The sequence below is a fragment of the Ornithorhynchus anatinus genome, chromosome 7 (genome assembly GCF_004115215.2).
Source record: "Ornithorhynchus anatinus isolate Pmale09 chromosome 7, mOrnAna1.pri.v4, whole genome shotgun sequence".
NCBI classification, from domain to species: domain Eukaryota; kingdom Metazoa; phylum Chordata; class Mammalia; order Monotremata; family Ornithorhynchidae; genus Ornithorhynchus; species Ornithorhynchus anatinus.
The window spans coordinates 44,847,103-44,863,934 of NC_041734.1; the positions used below are offsets into that span (position 1 = coordinate 44,847,103).

A 16,832-nucleotide genomic window follows, 5' to 3' on the forward strand; every position below is an offset into this window, starting at 1 on the left:
GTAGTAAGTGCTCAGTAAATACAATTGATTGATATCTTTGGAGGAGCATGGCTCCCCTGGCTCCCCTGTTTGCAAGAAAGAAACAGTACTCCCACAAATCTGAATTATCCAGATTTTGGAACAAATACCTGTATCTCTTGGATTATTTTAATAATTGTCTAGATAATTTGCACGTTTAGACACAGCTATATAGAGACAATTATGTAAGGTAAGATTTTTCTCATGTCTTCTAACTCTATTGTAATAATTATTATGGTATTTGTTAAGCACTTACTTTGTGTCAGGCACTATTCTAAGCACTAGAGTATATACAAGGTAATCAGGTTGGACAAGACTATGACCCACATGGGTGTGCCCCATCCCCATTTTAATCCCCATTTTACAGATTAGGGAACTGAGGCACAGAGAAGTTAAGTGACTTGCCCAAGGTCACATGACAGGCAAGTGCCAGAGACAGGACTGTCCCTTCCTCCTTGGGGCTCACAGTGTACGTAGGAGGGAGAACAGCTATCTAATCCCCATTTTATGGTTGAGGAACTGAGGTTCAGAGAAGTTAAGTGACTTGCCCCAGGTCACACAGCAAGCAATTGGCAGAGATGGGATTAGAATTCAGCTTCTCTGATTCCTAAGCCTGTGCTCTTTCCTAAATACTCTAAGTGCTTAGTACAGGATATTGCACAAAACAAGAGCCAGCAAATACTATTGACTAACGGATTAGTATGTGGATAGTCATACTAATTTTTTTTTGGTATTTGTTAAGCGCTTACTATGTCCCAGGCACTGAAAAATCACTGGGGGAAATAGAAGCTTATTGGGTTGGACACAGACCATGTCCCAAGTGGGACTCACAGTCTAAATCCCCATTTTACAGATCATATAATTGGGTTCAGAGAAGTCAAGTGCCCTGCCCACGGTCACACAGCAGACGGTGTCTGTCACCAGTGTAAACTAAGGCTGAATTGTTGATGTATACCCTGTTAGATTGTAAGCACCTTGAAGGCAGAGATCAGGTCTACCAACTGAATTGAGGTACTCACCGGAGCAGTTAATACTGTGCTTTGTGCACAGTAAGCTCTAAACAAATACAATTGCTTGCTTGATTGATTATATCTAGAATTCTGAAAATCTTAGTCAGTGTTAAATAACCAGCTATAGGAATACTTCACTGAAGTATTGTAGGCTGTAAGGAAATACTGTATTCATCACTCTGTAACTGTGTCTTTCTCCCATAAAAGTGGTTAATATATCTCAAGGATGTTGTAAGATTTAATTAAGTAAAATACTCTGAGTATCTTGGAGAGCAAACTACAGTAATGCAAGATGTTAGTACTGAATAATTTCCCCCTCCCACTTCCCCTACTCTCCCCCAGAAAGAAACCAGAAACAAGTAAAATGTTAGTATCTGGCATTCTTGCAGAGTAAATACATTTGGTATTTATTTGTTTTAGTCTTGGGGAAGTAGAGTGACTTTTATTTCATTGACTCTGGGCTCTTAGCTACTTGTTTACAAAGTTGGTAACACCCTGTCTCATTACTTACATTAGAAGGACTGAGCTTGATGTGAGAGGTTCAAACTTCTTGCGAGAATTGATACAGGTATCTTTGGAAACAGTTAACTCTCATCACTAGGCTGCACTGCTACAAACCAGTGACTTCTTCATTATCCTCATGGTGTGAAAGAGTTAAAGCATGCTCAAATAGTGCTTGACTTGATCCTGGGGAGGCTTAGGCCCTGGAGGAATCAGACTTACTGTTTTTAGTGAAATGAGTGCAGCTTGACTGTCACCCAATTTAAGGAAATAAGTCTCGAGTCAAAATTCACCAGGGTACATAGATATTGCTTTTCCTCCACTGGTAATTTTCCTCATTCATCTGGATGATGCCTGTCCCACCTTTGCAAATTGAGAAAGTGAAACAGAGATATGAACCTATTGGCTTTGCATTTATCTGTGGCTGTTTCCTAAAATCTGCATTCTGTGATGGTCTCATAGGATTAAGGGGGTGCATATGTCTGGATTATTGATTCAGTTTCTGTCCCTTCTCTGGTTCATGCAATAAAAGGCTAGTTCACCGAGTGAACCTACTCTCCTTCTTTCTCTGTTGTCCCCTCTCCCCCTCTACCTTACTGCTTTACAATTTCACTTCAATCTAAAACAGTCATGTTCTTATTTTTATACCCTAAAAATGTTACTTTGACAATCATTTCTCGTCAAAAATTGAGTTTTCTGGTGCCTCTTAACATAATTATTGTGACCCATTATATTCCTAGAGAGTGATCTTGTTAGTAAAGAAGTTTAACTTGGGTTTATTAGTAGTTTCTCCCTTTGTCTCAGAAAATCTGTTTATTCCCTAATAGAACAATGTGCTCAAAACTTTTGGATTTTGTAATGGTCTTGGTGTATTGGTGAAAGAGAGATAGACAAAGAGAGAGCACTCTGAGTTCTCTGGCCAAAGAACTGTTGTTTCTCTGTGACCTATGGCTCTTTTAGTGTCTCAATCCTTTGACTCTTTAGCCTGATTTATGTCAAGCCTCACTGCTCAGCCTTTTGGTAGCTAAAAATGTGCCTAACTGAAGGCACATCTCCTCCAAGAGATCTTTGCCAACTAAGCCCCCATTTCCTCTTCTCCTACTCTCTTCTGTGTCACCCTCACTCTTGGATTTGCTCCCGTTATTTGCCCCTCCCTCAGCCCTACAGTACTTATGTAATTTATATTAATGACTGTCTCCCCTTCTTGTCTGTGGGTAGGGAACATCTCTACCAACTATGTTATATTGTACTCTCCCAAGTGCTTAATATAGTACTCTGCATGCAATAAGCATTCAATAAATATGACTGATTGATTAAATATAGTATATTATATATATATAGTGACTTTTGACTTGAAGCAGATTGACTTCCACTCTCTAGACACTGCCCATGCTAGTAATGGAATGGGTATGCCTCTGCTTGACTCTCCCTCCCATAGCTGAGACTGGTATAGTAGTGGAAACTCTCCAGTTGCAATCCTGAGAGAGGCCCTTCTTCTTGTAGCCACACTTAAAGACTCAATCAAGAGTCTTCTGTTGCAAATGTAAATAGTTAAATATTCAGGAATGAGAAATTTGGTCTCCTTTTTCAGGGGAAACCTTAACTACAAAACTTAAGTGTAAATCTAATTAGTGTGACATATCATCAATGGTATTTGAATGCTTACTGTGTGCAAAGCACTGAACTAAGCGCTTGAGAGGGTATAGTACAACAGAGTTGGTAGGCACGATCCCTAGCCACCGTGAGCTTACGGTATATGATATACATATGATATCACTGCTAGATCGTGAGCTTCTTGGGTTCAGTTCATACAGTGCCCTGAAGTAAGTCAGTAAATGCTATTGATCGATTGATAGAGGCACTGGAGTCACAGTTTAGGATTAATGCCATTATTGAGAAGGACATTTAACAAGAGATGTTGAGGAATAAGACTGTTTCACTGTCGTCTCATTTTGATGAAGAAGAGGGAGTTAAGTGATTGAATAATCAGCTGCCTGTGCTATTTTGGTAATTACGGTAAGACTTGTTTCCTGGAAATTTTCCCCTGGCTATATTAATACTGCCACAGGGGATTATGGCAGTGACTCACTCCAGGAAGTCAACCATCTTACACTTCCTCAATCTCACCAAGCAGCCCCAGTGAGCAGAAGGCAGAACTTCTGCAAATGATCTCTTTTACAGTTATTAAAACATGTTCTAGAAAATTCTGTTTTATTGCTCACATGTTTCTTACCAAAATGATTAAATGAGGCAAAACAAAGTTGTCATTTTTGTCCCTTTTGTCTAAGAGTCTTAGAAATTAGTAATCCATGAGGTCACTGGCTCATCCCTGAGGGAGCAGGCGTGCCCTCTCTTGACTTTCTTTGCCTTCTTGGGAGGAGGAAAAACACAACAACAAAAAGCCTCAACAAACTATCATCATATTTCAAGTTGCGTACATTTAGAAAACTGACAACTATATACCCTAAAAAGTAAAACAAAGGAAATCTGTCTTCCTCTGGATAATTCAAAGGGAAAGGAAATTACACTCAGTCTATATGGGATCTCTGAGACCAGAAAGCAGCAGGTTTATCCTGTAAATTTACGGAGATTTGTACTGCTTATAATCTTGTATAGGGTAGCACTCATGCCTAGGATAGCTCAGAAGGCACTACCAGACATTTACAGAATTCTGATGAGATCATTAAGGAGTTGAAAGACATGCATAATTTCTTTTAGGTCTCCTTTACCTAAGAAATCAGGTAAAAAAGTTTGTCTTACCCAAACTTGGTTCTCTGAATCCCGGGGAAAGAGTGCTGTTCTGGGTTCTATTCCTGATTCTGTCTGCTAGGGCTATGCTGTCAGTGGTGAAGATTTGTGACACCAAAATCTATCAATCAGTAGTACGTATTGAGTGCTTACTGTACACCTAGGGCTTTCGGTGGGTTAGACAAACACAACAGGAATCCTAAAGAATATATAGCTTAGGTGGGCAGTGAAGATTGCCGTAGCTACAGAGGCAACCATCTGCTGAATCCTGCTGTGATCACTTCAGCCATATGTGTGTCCAACACATTAAAAAACAACAACAAAACTTTCTGTATACTATGCAAAGTACCACACACCTTCCCTCCTATTCTCTGGTTGCTATTTGTGGCCCCAGTGGGAACATGAATGGCAAGAATTATTATTATTAATCATATTTGAGTGCTGTGTGCCAAGCACAGTACTAAGCACTTGGGAGAGCACAATATAATATCAAAAACATTCCCTGTCCGCAACAAGCTCACAGTCTAAAGGGGTGAAAGCTTAGAAACGGACCAGGGCACTACAACCAATTCTTCCATATGCTGGTTTTCAGTCCTGAAGTTTCAGGAGCTAAATTCATTGTCATCTTCCAAAGAAGACTCTTTTCTCAACATTAAATAATGCTAATAATAATTGTGGTATTTAAGCACTTACTGTGTGTCAAGCACTGTTCTAAGCACTGGGAGTAGAAACAAGCTAATCAGTTTGGACACAGTCCCTGTCCACATAGGGCTCATAGTCATAATCCTCAATTTACAGATGAGATAACTGAGGCACAGAGAAGTGAAGTGACTTGCCCACAGCATACATGTGGCAGAGCTGGGATTAGAACCCACATTCTCCGACTCCCAAGCCCATGCTCTTATTTTATTTCCCTGTAAAGATGATTCCATTGTATAAAGGGACTCCCAGAAATTTGCTAAACTTTTCTATCATATGCCATATATCTTGTCATTAATGTAGTCAATAAACCTTTGGTATTTTCAAGTGCTTACTGTGCTTAAGTGCTTAGCACCATACTAAGTGCTTGGGAGAGTACAGTACAATGGAGAGATAGACAATAGACACTTTCCCTGCCCACAGGGAGCTTATGGTAACAAGGGGAAGATAGACAAAGTAAATTGTGTATATAAATGTTGTGGGCCTGTGGGAGGGGTGAATATCAATTGCTTAAAGGGTACAGATTTAGGTGCATAGGTGACACAAGAAGGGAGAGAGAGCAGGAGAAATGAGGGCTTAGGGAGGGGTCTCATGGAGGAGATGAATTTTACCAAGGCTTTGAAGATGGGGGAGTGGTGGTTTGGAGGATATTCCTGGACAGAGGAAGGGTATGGGTGGTGAGATAGATGAGATCGAGGTTCAGTGAGTATGTTGGTGTTAGGGGAGTGAAGTATTCAGCCTGGGTTTTTGTTGGACAGTTTAAGATAGGAGTGGACAAGCTGACAGAGTGCTTTAAAGTCAATGGCAAGGAGTTTCTGTTTGATGTAGAGGTGGATGGGCAAATACTTGAGGTCCTTGAGGAATGGGGAGATGTGGACTGAATGGTTTTGTAGAAAAGTGATCTGGGCAGCAGAGTGAAGTAAAGACCAGAGTGGGGAGAGGGAGGGAGGTCATCGATGAGTCTGATGCAGTAGTCCAGGCAGGGAACCTTTGTTCCAGCCCTTGTATTGTACTTTCCCAAGTGCCTAGTATAGTGGTCTGCACAGAGTAAGCACTCAATAAATACCACTGTTTGATTTGATTATTGCTTGGATCAATGTAAGAGCAGTTAAGGCGGAGATTTTAGCCATGTTGTGAAGGTAAATCCTACAGGATTTGGTGATAGCTTGAATTTGTGAGTTGAGTGAGAGATGAGCTGAGGATAATTCCAAGGTTACAGGCTTTTGAGATAGGGAAGATAGTGATGTGATCTACTGTGATGGGACAGGAAGAAAGAGGGAAGACAGGTTTTGGATGGGAAGATAAGTTCTGTTTTGGACATGTTTAGTTTGAGGTGTAGATGTGACATTTGAGTAGAGATGTCCTGAAGGCAAGAGGAAATGTGAGACTGCAGAGAGGGAGAGAGGTAAGAGCTGGAGAGGTAGATTTGGAAATCATCCACATAGTGATGGTAGTTGAAATCAAGATTAGATATTTCAAGAAGGGTGTGGTTTACTGTTCTGAAGGCACAGGAGAGGTTAAGAGATACATTAATCAATTAAGAGAGTTATTTGTTTAATTAAGATTAATCAATCTCATGCCAATGAACTGAGGTGAGGAAGGTCAAACCTGGCCTTCAGAACTCTGAACTTTTGCTTATATATCCAAGATTTGTGGTGGGTGGGGAGAGAAGATGGGAAGGGTGATCGCTTGCAGAGCTGGCAAAAAATGTTCATTCATTCATTCAAACGTATTTATTGAGCGCTTACACTTGGAAAGTATGAATGTTCAGGAACTAAGCCAGTGTGAGAGACAATTTTGCAAGCACTTCTGCAAATTAATTGGTCTGCACCATCAGGCAGTCAATCATATTTATTGAGCACTTACTGCATGCAGAGCCTGCCCACAATGAAATTACAGTCTAGAGGGGGAGAAAAACATTAATATAAATAAATTACCAAAGGGAAAGACCAAAGTGATTTTGCATCCTAAACTATGCCCATCACACCCAAACACACCTGTAATTCATATGATCACCCATTTAGTTTTGGTGAAAATGGCCGTGATGACATTGCCAACTCTAGCCGTAGTGCATGTTGCCATCTCAATCTTGGCTGGGACCATGTCTACCAACTCTGTGGTATTGTAGCCTCCCAAATGTTTAGTACAGTGCTCTTACACCATAAGTGCTCAATAAATGCCATCAATGGTGATGCCCACCTGAGAGTGATTGCTACCAATCCACATGGTTCTCAGCACCTACTGCAATATTGAGTCTAAACCTGACAGCTTAACCCCCCGTCCTCACCTGTGAACTATTAAACATTTAATGCCATTTGACCCTTTTTATACCCAACAGCCCCCTATCTTCACTCTGTTTCAGATTCTTCTCCCAAAAGGATGTTATTACCCCTATGCAAATTTACTGTGGAAAAAAAGAGTAGATTAAATATAGTAGTGATCTGTCCGAACTAGACTGTTCCTGGAAGCCCTTCACATTCGTTTTCTCTTGAGGTCTTTTTTAGCTCTCTAGAGTTCACCGAGCCTCTGTCTCTTTCTCTTTTTTTACTCCTAGTCCATGGTGCTGAGTTCACAGTGGTAGAGATTAATATTCTTGCTCTTTATCTTAGACTGAGCAGAGACAGACTTGGTAGTGTGGAAAGTCTAGACAGCCGTGAAAGCATTCTGTTTTCATAGTCCTCTATCCCTCTGTCTCAGTTGTAACCCAGATGGCTTCTAGGGTTGAATTTTTTTTTCTCAGATTTTTTTCCTGTGATTTCTACCCTAGACAGACTGTGTAGAGAAGTTTGTAACCCCCCAGGATTTTGCATGTGGTCCTTTGGTTTGAACCTAGCACCCCTTTCCTCTGCTCTTACCGTACTTACTGATGCTTTAAGATATATCATGATTTGCATCTGAAGAGCCCCAGAAGGTTTTACAAAGAAGTAGAATATTCTTTTTACTTTATAGATCGGAAGATCATCTGGTTACATCTGATGAGAGGTTACTTAAATCCCCTAGACAAGTCAGTGACAGTTTAATTGTTAACTTTGTCGCAACTCTCATTACTTGGCCTGCTGTATGGGTGACTTGGCTCTGTCACCCATATCCAAAAATCAAAGTATACATGCTCCCCTCTGCAGGGGATAGTAGTCTTTTTCTTACTGGGCTTCCCCTATAGTTTTATTCAAAAACATGAAGAACAGGATGATAAACACTGCACACAGTAAGCACTCAATAAATATGGTCAATTGATTAAATTATTTTTATCTAATCATTTAGTCAACTGATTATATTTTTTGAGCTCTTACTGTGCGCAGAGCACTGTAAAACAGTTTTAGACAGTAATTCATTACAAGGAAGTACTGAAAAATGGCTCTGGAAAAGGCATACCCAAGAGCAATCTTGTCCGTGGCTTTTTTTCTTTTTTTGAGAAGCAGCGTGGCTTAGAGGAAAGAGCACAGGCTTCGGAGTCAGAGGTCTTGGGTTCTAATCCCAGCTCCGCTGCTTGTCACTTAACTTAGAGAAGCAGCGTGGCGCAGTGGAAAGAGCATGGGCTTTGGAGTCAGGGCTCATGAGTTCGAATCCCAGCTCTGCCACTTGTCAGCTGTGTGACTGTGGGCAAGTCACTTAACTTCTCTGTGCCTCAGTTCCCTCATCTGTAAAATGGGGATTAAGACTGTGAGCCCCACGTGGGACAACCTGATTTCCCTGTGTCTACCCCAGCGCTTAGAACAGTGCTCTGCACATAGTAAGCGCTTAACAAATACCAACATTATTATTATTATTATTCTCTGTGCCCCAGTTCCCTCATCTGTAAAATGGGGATTAAGACTGTGAGCCCCACGTGGGACAACCTGATTCCCCTATGTCTACCCCAGCGCTTAGAACAGTGCTCGGCACATAGTAAGCGCTTAACAAATACCAACATTATTATTATCAGATGTGTGACTTTGGGCAAATCACTTAATATCTCTGTGTCTCAGTTACCTCATCTGTAAAACGGGATTAAGACTGTGAGCCCCACATGGAACAACCTGACTACCCTCTCTCTACCCCAGCACTTAGAACAGTCCTTGTCACATAGTAAACACTTAACAAATACCATCATTATTATTATTATTTTATTGTTTTTGCATCTCCTCTTTGTTTCCTGATTCTGTGTCTGTGAGCTGCACACTCTCTTTGCCTTATTTTTAGAGTGTGAGCCCCTTGGGAATCAGAGACTATTTTCACCCATGCATTTTTTTTTTCAATAGGCATTTAATAAATATTGTTACTACTCCCAGTAGTAAAAATTCTCTCTAGTCTGCAATATATACAATAAATTCTCTGGTGTACCTGTGCTTAGAATGCAGAATTTCAGAAGTCAAACATAGGTTGAAAATTTTCTTCTTCCAAGTTCTGGGGTATATGACCTGATTCTGGCAAAAAAAAAGAGTTTTTATAGTCAAGACCACTGTTAGACTTCAGGCCCAATAGCAAAGATCACACTCTGGAGCATGGTGTAGTGGATAGAGCACCGGCTGGGGAGTCAGAAGCTCATGGGTTCTAATCCTGGCTCTGTCACCTGTCTGCTGTGTGACCCTGGGCAAGTCACTTCAGTTCTCTATGCCTCAGTGCCCTCATCTGTAAAATGGAAATTGAGACTATGAGCCCCATGTGGGACAGGGACTCTGTCCAGCCCAATTTGCTTGTATCGCCTCCAGCGCTTAGTACAGTGCCTAGCACATAGTAAATGCTTACCAAATCCACAGTTGTTGTTATTACTGTTATTCCACTGTACTACACTCTCTGGCTTATTCTGCACTGGATGGTTTTTGTTACGAATTCTCAAATTTTCTCTGCCTCAGTTACCTTATATGTAAAATAGGGATTAAGACTGGGAGTCTCATGTAGGATGTGGCCCATGTTCAGCCTGAGTAACTTTAGTCTACCCTCAGGCTTACTTCAGTGCTTGATGTATCGAAAATGCTTAATAAATGCAACAAAAAAAAATGTGGTTTTTGGTATAAGTGCTTATTCTAGGCTAAGCACTGTACTAAGTGTTGGGGTTGGTACAATATAAGCAGATAAGACAGAGTCTTTGCCCCACATGAGGCCCATTTTTTAAGAGGCAGGAAGAACAAGTATGTTATCTTCATATTACAGATGAGGTAACCAAGGCAGGGATCTTAAGTGATTTGCCCAAGGCCACACAAAGGACAAATGACAGAATTGAGTTTAGAGCCCATGTCCTCTGACCCTCAAGCTCTTCTCTTTCCACTAGGCCACAGTGCTTCTTTGAAGGTTTGTAGTTTCCATATTCCACTCTCCCCTTTTCCAAATGCACTCAGCACCCCTTTATATCATCATGTCCAACTATTTGACACTACCACTTTCTCCCCCTCTTTACCCTGCCACCCCTAAACTTTGTTGACCTGCTCAGCTGCTTCATTTACTGGTTTTAGTGCAGCTCTCAGAATCTAGAATCCAGCCTATGCGATAGGAGGTGGAATGAAGAGCCTTTAGCATCCCTGGGCAGCAGCTGTCCCCTGAGTGGATTCCTGGAAGGCAATCCTAAAAAACAAAAAATACAAACCCAATTTCTACCTGAATGACCTCCATAGACTGCTTTTCCCTCCATCTGTGCAGAATTGCCACAAAGGGTACCTAAAGCAAATCTTCCTTTTGCTAGTTGATTAGATGTCATTAGTGCTCTGGTTGACAATCTCTGTCTTTTTCTTTCCCAAACTGATTCTAGAGTTGTCCTTGCGCAGAAAAAGCAACCGAGAAAAGGTGAAACTAGGAAAGTATGGAAACATGTCATGTGTCTTGGGAATTCGATCGCATGCCATTAGAGACATAATTTAAAAGTCCTAGTGACTTTAATTTTAAATTTGTAGCCTTAAGATGATTCGTTAACAAAGCATTTGTCATGTACTAGATTTTCTCATGGGAACAAAAGGAAACATATCAGCCCAGCCCTTCTAGTAATGGCTCATTCAAAAAAGAAAAGAAAGAAAGAAAAGAAAAAAAACCCCAAATGTGCTGCTTTCCTCTAAAATTTCCAACAGGTCTCTAAATTATACAGTTGCTAAGTCGTTAGGGATGTACAGCTGGATAAACTCTGGATAATTTTCAAATCATTTGAAAACATATTTTAAAGTGATTTAAAGTCTATGAGACTGTCTATCATTAAAATGTATCCACCAGATCTTTTTTATCTTATGGAATTCTGCTACTTTTCATTGTTTTGAATGATAACAATTGAAAATTGGATCTCAAAAACTGAAATTGCACATACATTTCAGCTTTTTCTAATGCCAGCGAGCTGAATCTATTTTAAAACTCCTGCTTCTCAAAATATGAGTTTAGGATGAGTGGTAGTGGGAGGAGGAGCAATATTAAGCGCCCATGGTTTGCCAAACCTTGGGAAAAACATTATAGGGATGAGCTTGATACATGGTCCCTAGCCCTCAAAAGTTCTCAGCATCTAAAAATAAATGAGGAAGGGGTTTAGTGCCCTGAAGATGGAAACAAAGCACTTACTTCAAAGAGATGATTACAAATTTGAGAGCAATAGGGCTTGGTGGCTAGAGAACCCAAGTGTCAGGATCCTCATGGCTTAGTCCAACATTCACAGAAAGTCACAGCCACAGGCAGGCTATGCCCTTTCCACAATTCCAAAAGTTAAGAAGGTCTCATAGTGCTACTGTCTGAATCCTCCCAATACTGCAGCAGTGGCCGATAGGAGTTCAGTTGGCTTGGAAGGTCTGGAGCAGCTTCTCTCCCAAGTGGTAAATCCTGGAAGTCCAGTGGGCTAACTGTTCTGTTGATGTTTCAGTCTTCCCCATGCTGGAATTGGATAACCATTGTAGGGTTTTGGGGAGAGGTGGGGATGTGTTCTGAGCAGTGTTTCAGGAGGATGAGCTGATGATCTGCACTTCATTAACAGTCAATCAGCTCACCTCCTCCTGCCTTACCTTACTGATTTCCTACTACAGCTATCCTTACACTTCACTCCTTCAACACCAACTTAGTCACTATACCTCAATCTCATCTATCTTACAGCCAACCCTCACCCACATCCTCTCTCTGACCTAGAGTTCCCTGCTCCTCCATATATACCAGACCAGTCTCCCCAGCATCAAATACGTCAAAAAATCACTTTCAAAAAACTCACATCTCCTTCAAGAAGTCTTTCCCAATTAAGCCCTGTTTCCCCCCTACTCCCTGTACCTTCTGTGTCACCTGTGCACTTGAGCCAAATTGTATATGGGAGTACTGGCAGAGGTTGCTTTAAGAAATGTTTTTGAGGAAGAATCTGCATGTTTTAGCAGTGGATTGGCTGCAAGAGCAGAATGACTATGAGAAGTCAAGAAATGCACCACGGTTGTGGTTTTCAGTCACAGGGAGAAGCAGCATGAATAGAACATAAGACTGGAAGTTCATAAGACCTGGGTTCTAATACCAGCTCTGCGACTTGTCTGCTGTGTGACCTTGGGCAAATCACTTAGCTTCCCTGTTCCTCAATTCCTTCATCTATAAAATGGGGATTAAGACTGTGAGCCCTAAGTGAGACATGGACTGTGTCTGATCTTTTTAGCTTGTGTCTACCCCAGCATTTTAATACAGTGCCTGGCACATAGTAAGTGCTTTACAGATACCATTTTATAAAATCAGGGAGGATAGCGGTATTGTTAGTAGAGATGGAAAGTTGAGAGGAGCTAGGGAAGGTGTAAGAAGTAAGATGAGAAGTTCAGTTTGGGGCCTGTCGAGTTAGAGGTGTCGTCAGGGGAGGCCATGTAGGTGAAGATGTTTTAGGGGACAGAGGAGATGTGGGATTGGATGCAGGAGAGAGGTGAGGTAAGATCTGTGAGGATTCCACATAAAGATAATAATTTAAACTATGCGAGAGGGTGAACTCCTGAAAAAAGTGGTTAGTGAGGGAGAAAAGAGCACGCGTGTGTGTGTGTGTGTGTGTGTTGGAGTGGGAGACTACTGGGAAAATTAATTTTTGGCAGGGACCAGAAGAGTAAATGATGAAACAGTACTCTACCAAAGTTGCAGCAATTAAACAAGAGAAATGAGAAATGTGTACATATATCTGTAATTGAGAGAGAGACTGTGTGTGTGTGTGTGTGTGTGTGTGTGTGTGTGTGTGTGTGTGCGTGTGCCCAGTAAGAGAGATTGTGGACAGCGCTGACTTTCTCAAGATGTTTACAGAAGAGAAAGCAATCACAAATGAAAACACAACCAATAATATCCTTTCGTTATATCTTTTGATGGCAATGTAATTGTACAGTATTGCAATATTCTTAATCACTTCTGAAATGTTCATATTGATGGCTTTTTCCACAGACCTTTATGTGAACAAACCATTCATGACTCATGAAAGACAAAAATTTTCTCATCTGTTTCTCAAAAAGTGAATAGTTTTGACAGGTGTGTTGTGTATGGAGTTATCTCAATTTAGCTTTAGCCACATCATTTCTCTTAAAGAGAATAGAGGGAAACCCACTAAAATGACTAGAAACAGTTATTTTTCATGAACACACTAACCTTAACTTTTTTATTTAAGGTTACCCAGGAAGTTGCAAGGAAGGTTAGCTTCTTTGGGGCACTCAAGCGTTCTATGGTCTTCATGAATTAATGAAAGTAGCAGGTGGTATCTGGCATTCAATCATCACTTTCTCAAATATATCTGTGTCTGCCTCACTTCAGATGTGCTGTAAGCAGTGTTGGTGGGAAGAAGTGAAGTCTATATGCAATATGACTTAGGCATTTCAGCTCCTTTAATCGAAATGACTACTTTGGGATCCCAGTTACATTTTGAGGTGCTAGATATAGGAGCCACAGGGACCCTTATATCATCAAGCTTTTTTTCCAGTCTCCCGTGCATGGATTATGAAAGTTACCACTGCTTGCCTGTTTTTGATTTTATATTTTAATGGTATTTGTTAAACACTTTTGTGCCAGAACTGTACCAACTGCTGGGGTAGATGCAAACAAATCAGGTTGGACACTGTCCATGTCCCCCATCGGGCTCATAGTCTTCATCCTCATTTTACAGGTGAGGGAACGGAGGTACAGACAAGTGAAGCAACTTTCCCAAGGTTACACAGCAGACAAGTTGCAGGGACAGAATTAGAACCACAGTCTTCTCACTCCCAGACTTGTGCTCTTTCCACTCTGCTTCTCAAGTCGATCTCACTGGAGTCTTTGTTTCATCTAAATTGGACTCCTGCCCTGAGTTTTACTTGGGGTTTTCCTTCATTGCTTCTGAGAGCTTCTAAATTGCCCCATCTGACATCCATTTTCAGTAGTGCCTACTGTTCTTCTATCTGGTTCTAGGGATTTATGTTTGTCTATGAACCATGATGCAAATAAGTGGAGGCTTATCTCCCCGAAACCTGCCTAAAAGACACCAGATCCGAGAGACGTGAATGAAAATGACAGTCTGTGTAACTGAGAGAAGGGGCCCTTGTTTTGGGAAGTGACTTTTTCTGGTCTAGCTAAGATGAGGTTTGGAGACTTTTCCCACCTTGGGTAAGCTTTTTGCAGATGCAGCGGGTGATTGCTGTGAGTGCTGAAAGTGAGGACCCCATAAGATGCCTTCACTGTCTTGGAAGGGCTCTTCCCTACCTTCATCTAGACTGTAAGCTCATTTTGGGCAGGGAATGGGTCTAAAAACTCCATTATATTGTTATACTGTGCTTTCTAAAGGGTTTTGTACCATGCTCTGCACACAGTAAGAGCTTAAATGCGATTGATTGATTCCCATCCCCTCTACTCTTCTCACCCACTTACTTTGAATGTCAGCACCTAGGCTGTAAGCTTTAAGGTAGGGCAAATGGGATGTATCTGAAACAAAAGTGTCCAACCCAGTTTACCTTGCTTCCTTTCCTTCCCACCTTCTTTCCTTTGCTCTGTCTCATGTTCACATCCTAGTCCTGGTTTGTTTACTTGATTAAGAGGGAAGAGGACTGAAACATTTTTTCACCCAATCTCCACTGTTATCTAGGAATGTAGTGCTTTCTTTTAAAGGTATCTTTTACTTGACTTAGCAGCCCCTTAGTACTTGGTGAATTGTCCATGTACTTTCCCCATGGATTCCCTATACATTAGTGAATCAGTCTGTTCCATCTTAAACATGGAGTTTCATATTAAAATTAGCCTCTACCTCATCCTTTTTTCCTGAGAACACACACAGAAATACACATAGATATATAAATTTGGCAGTAAGAGAAATGAAAACCTCAATGGCAAGAGCACGGGTTTGGGAGTCAGAGGTCTTGAGTTCTAATCCAGGCTCTGCCACTTATCAGCTGTGTGACTTTGCGCAAGTCTCTTCATGTCTCTGTCCCTCGGTTACCTCATCTGTAAAATGGGGATGAAGGCTGTGAGCCCCACGTGGGACAACCTAATTACCCCAGCACTTAGAACAGTGCTTGGCACATAGCGCTTAAAAATATAGTCATTTTTATCATTATTATTAGGTTTAAATAGCATATCAGTGAATGATCCATCAGTGAACCAATTGTATTGATTTAGCACCTACTCTATGTAGAGTACTGATTAACAAAATGTCAGAAGACATAATCTCTGTCATGATTGATTGTATACTTTGTTCACAGATTTGTATCAGTCGTTGTTATTGGTAAATTCAAACAGGGCTTTACGTATACACTATCCCTCAATTGTCAGGCTCCCCCTTCTGCAGGCTTCAGCCTCCTCAGCCTCAGGCTTCCCAGGCTTCAGAAACCCCCTCCAGAATTTCACCAAATAATTTCCATTCTTAACCTGCTCTATTGATTTATTTTGGTTTTGACGGAGCTATTGGTGTTATTATCTGTATCCTCTTCATGTTGCTGGTAATGTAGTTAAGGTCACATCTCCTCCAAGAGGCCTTCCCTGTTTCAGCCCTCTTTTCCCTGGCTCCCTCTCCCTTCTATATTCAATTCATTCATTCATTCAGTCGTATTTATTGATTGATTACTGTGTGCAGAGCACTCTACTAAGTGCTTGGAAAGTACAATTCAGCAACTGATAGAGACAATCCTACCATCTATGCACTTGGATTTGTGCCCTTTAGACATTTTATATTCACCCCACCCTCAACCCCATAGCACACACACACATATATAGCACTTTTATAGCACATATATATAAGCTGATATATATATATGCCTATAAATTATATATTATAAATTATTTATATTAATATCTGTTTCCCCTTCTAGTCTGTAAACTTGTTGTGGACAGGGAATGAGTCTATCATCTTTGTTGTACTGTACTCTCCCAAATGCTTAGTACCATACTCTGTACATGGTAAACACTCAATACTACCATTGATGACCTAAGCTAGATTTCTGACATATTCTGTAAAGGAGCATAAGTCTTCAAGGTGTTATTTTTACTGAAGCACTTTGTTATGGTTGGGCAAAAACTAGAGCCAATTTTGTTATGTATTGTTTGTATCTGGCTGTCTTTCCTTATACCCTCTCATGGCCCTTGTTTTCACTCCTAGTCTCTCCCGAATTGATGTTATTATTCTCAGATTGCTATTGCTTAGCCTTTCTGCATTCCTTTAAATGGGGGCAGGTGTCCATGAACTCATGATTGCAGGAAATGGAGATGCCAACTTCTAAATGGAATATAGTAGTCAGAGTGTCACAGGACGTTTGAGAGTGGGGGATCCACGATGCATGAAGAAGGACGGATCTAAGTGTTTTTGGGTACCAGGAAAAATTAGTTCAGCCATCTCTGAATCTATTTTCCTCTTCCTCCCCCACCTCCTAGAACAGAAAATCTTCATATGAGTAGTGATTGTGCCTGTTTCGCAATCTCCCTCTTGCAGCCTGTTTTGAAAAATCATGAAATAATGTCTGTCTG

At 40.9% G+C, this 16,832-nt stretch overlaps 1 protein-coding gene and 1 non-coding gene across 4 annotated transcripts in view; one reads left to right on the forward strand and one right to left on the reverse strand.

Annotated features, from left to right (window-relative positions):
* The window catches only part of LOC100080375 (LIM domain containing preferred translocation partner in lipoma), a 721,700-nt gene that overhangs the window by 280,113 nt on the left and 424,755 nt on the right, over positions 1 to 16,832 (forward strand). The gene's annotated exons all lie outside the window — the stretch shown is intronic.
* Positions 2,880 to 3,017, reverse strand: LOC114813616. Its single transcript, XR_003761333.1, has one exon. It is a non-coding gene; the product is annotated as a small nucleolar RNA SNORA7 (small nucleolar RNA).